The sequence below is a fragment of the Arachis ipaensis genome, chromosome B01 (assembly GCF_000816755.2).
Source record: "Arachis ipaensis cultivar K30076 chromosome B01, Araip1.1, whole genome shotgun sequence".
NCBI lineage: Eukaryota > Viridiplantae > Streptophyta > Magnoliopsida > Fabales > Fabaceae > Arachis > Arachis ipaensis.
The window spans coordinates 101716330-101720173 of record NC_029785.2 but is presented as its reverse complement, the minus strand read 5'-3'; the positions used below and the strand labels follow the sequence as shown (position 1 = coordinate 101720173).

The 3844-nt window shown below is 39.7% G+C and overlaps 1 long non-coding RNA gene across 1 annotated transcript; it reads left to right on the top strand.

Moving 5' to 3' along the window:
• LOC110271739 lies at positions 467-725 on the top strand. Its single transcript, XR_002362354.1, has 2 exons — positions 467-562; positions 668-725. It is a non-coding gene; the product is annotated as an uncharacterized LOC110271739 (long non-coding RNA).

Sequence of the window (3844 nt, the reverse complement as noted above, 5' to 3'; positions counted from 1 at the left end):
AAGTTGAAGTTTGTCAACTTTAGCTTTGAAAAGCTATATGATAAGGATGATGTTAATTTTTTGGGTGCAAAAGTGAAAGAAACCTTCTCCAAGATGTTTGAATGCTATATGAATGCAAATAATGGGGGAAGATCTTTTACTTCAACAACAATAGATGGTGCATCAGATGTGGGAGTACCTGATGGCGACATGGCTGGTGATTTTTTTAAGGAGGTGCATTTTCATGAGATCATCAACAAGAATGAGGTGGATTTGTATTTGATGGATGGTTTAGAGAAGCCTGGTGATCAAAATACTTTTGACATATTGAATTGGTGGAAGGTAAATTCTAGCAAGTATCCTATCTTATCCCAAATAGCTAGAGATGTCTTAGCAATGCCGGTCTCAACTGTTGCTTCAGAATCAGCTTTTAGCACTGGCGGAAGAGTGCTTAACAACTACAGGAGTTCTTTAACTCCAAAGACAGTTGAGGCATTGATATGCACACAAAATTAGCTTCGTGCTTCTCCAATGACAACTGACTTTGAGGAGCTTATTGAAGAGTTTGAGAAACTTGAATTAGGTATGCAAAAAAGCAATTTGTAGTTCCTTTCATGGTTATTGTTTATAATCTATAATCTATATTATATTTATAATCTATATTGATTTTCTTGTTTTATTTTTGTAGAAATTGCACCAACCGGAGAAGATGAGGATGAGTCTGGTGTGGATTTAGATTAAGCATTCAGATTAAGCATGGTGGTTGATTGGCTGTTTGGTTTTTATTTGTTTTAAAGTGACTGTTGCGGTTTAAAGTGTGTTTATTTTTGTTGGTTTGCTAGACATTTTTAATTGCCTTTGTTTTATATTTAATTAAGTTGAATTTGTATTGGATTTGGATGTGATATACTCTTGTTATTCTAGTTTATTGAAGGTTTTAAACTTTATTTTATGATATTTTAAATTCTGTTTATTAGGTATAAAAAAACCGAAAAAACCGACCGAACCAAACCGCTTTTGGTTCGGTTTGGTTCGGTTCGGTTGTCCAGAAAGCAGTCAACCGAATGGTTGATATCAACATACAACCGATCAGGTCGGTTCGGTTGGTTTTCGGTCCAAAACTGAACCAAACCGAACCGATTACACCCCTACTCAGCTATATCACACAGGGTATGAGGCCCCAAGATAAGACCACATTGGAAAGTGCCAGCAATGGGTCTATGAAGAAGTACAAGACCACTAATGAAGCATGGCAATTGATCAGTGATTTAGCTGAATCTACTAGGAACCACAGGCAAAAGCAAGGCCGTTCAAAAGCCGTTGCAGAAGTATCCTCTAACAGAGAGACTGCGGCTCTAGCTCAGAGTATATGTGAGATGACCAACTTGCTGAAGCAGATGCAATTGAATCAACAACAAGCTCAACAAGCTCAATCTCCTCCACCACAGCAAAACTAATAACTAGTCCCACAGAGAGTTTGTGGAATCTGTGCTAATTATAGCCATTATACTGATGAATGCCCGCAGCTCCAACAAGAAGACAACATGGTGGCATCCACTCATAACTTCTATGACCGCCCCAACCAAGGGTACAATCAAAGTGGAAATAATAACCATGGATGGCAGGACAATTCTAACCAGAATTGGAGGGACAACAATAACAGAGGAGGTAGAGATAATCAGAAAAATCAGAGGTGGAATAATAACAACAACAGACAGCAGAATCAACCTTACAGAGCACCTCACCTGAGGCAAAACCAAGGACCACAGCACAATCAACAGCAGACCTCTCAATTCACTCATTCTTCTTCATCTCCTAATGAAGAGTTACTACAATCTTTTGAGCGAAGACAACAGACCATGGAAAATAACATCATGAATAGTATTAATGCCAGTCTGAATGGTCTGACCTCTACTTTGCAAGCTCTTGTCTCACATATTGGAGCAACGTAAAATTCCAGTAACCAACCTTCAAGCTCCACTAGAATCCCCTCTCAACCATTACCCAATCCAAAAGGAGGCATTAATGCCATCACCCTAAGGTCCGGAACCACTCTGCAGAAGAGGAACCAGGAGGAACCAAGCCCACCAGAACACGCCTCAGCTGAAGAGGTGGTAGAAATAGAAGATGTTGAGGAGGAAGAGGACATACAGGACATAGCTGAAGAAGAAATAGCTCAACCACAAAAGGAAGCACCAAAAGGCGCAGACACTACAGAAAACACTACTCCTATTCCATTTCCACAACTTGCAAGGAAGCCCAGGAAGCAGCTGGAACCCGATCCTAAAATGGTAGAAATATTCAAAAAGGTCGAGGTAACTGTTCCTCTTTTTGATGGTATTCAGCAAGTACCTAAATATGCAAAGTTTCTAAAAGATTTGTGTATTCATAAAGACAAAATTAATGATAATGATTCAGATAAGCCATCATCAATCCTACTTGGAAGACCATTCCTGAAGACATCAAAATTCAAATTGGATGCTTTTTCGGGAACATACTCCTTTGAAATAGATAGCCGCATAGTAATCTTCAATCTGAATGGAGTCATTGACAACCCTCCAGAAGATCGTTCTATCTTTCAGTGTGATGTCATAAATGAAAGTGTAGCTGAAGTTCACAAGGAAGAGTTAGAAGAGAGGCACACTGGACAAGGTCCAAGTGTGGGGACCCTCTTAACTGACAATGAGGGCACTTCGTCATTTTCACAAGCTCCAGATAATCCAGAGCTTGCCCATGATCAGAAGTTAGAATTGAAACCCCTCCCTCCACATCTCAAATATGCTTATCTTGAAGATGAGCAGAAGTTTCCAGTTATCATTGCAAGGGAACTTACTTCTCAACAAGAAGAGCAGTTACTTGATGTGCTAATGAGCGGATAATTTATACGCTTTTTGGCATTGTTTTTAGTATGTTTTTAGTAGAATCTAGTTACTTTTAGGAATGTTTTCATTAGTTTTTATGTTAAATTCACATTTCTGGACTTTACTATGAGTTTGTGTGTTTTTCTGTAATTTCAGGTATTTTCTGGCTGAAATTGAGGGACCTGAGCAAAAATCAGATTCAGAGGTTGAAGAAGGACTGCTGATGCTGTTGGATTCTGACCTCCCTGCACTCAAAGTGGATTTTCTGGAGCTACAGAACTCAAAATGGCGCGCTTCCAATTGCGTTGGAAAGTAGACATCCAGGGCTTTCCAGAAATATATAATAGTCCATACTTTGCCCGATTTTAGATGACACAAACTGGCGTTCAACGCCAGCTCTCTGCCCAATTCTGGCGTTCAACGCCAGAAACAAGTTGCAAAGTGGAGTTCAACGCCCAAACTAGCACAAAAGCTGGCGTTCAACTCCAAGAATGACCTCTCCACGTGTAGACTTCAAGCTCAGCCCAAGCACACTCCAAGTGGGCCCCGGAAGTGGATTTATGCATCAATTACTTACTTCTGTAAACCCTAGTAACTAGTTTAGTATAAATAGGACTTTTTACTATTGTATTAGACATCCTGAGTTCTATCTTCGGATCATAGTAGTCTTGGTTACTCCGGTTTCCCTCTGGGGCCGAGATCAATGAACTCCATTATCACTTATGTATTTTCAACGGTAGAGTTTCTACACTCCATAGATTAAGGTGTGGAGCTCTGCTGTTCCTCAAAGATTAATGCAAAGTACTACTGTTTTTCTATTCAATTCAACTTATTCCGCTTCTAAGATATTCATTCACACTTCAACCTGAATGTGATGAACGTGACAATCATCATCATTCCCTATGAACGCGTGCTTGACAACCACTTCCGTTCTACCTTCGATTGAATGATTATCTCTTGGATCTCTTAATCAGAATCTTCGTGGTGTAAGCTAGATTGATGGC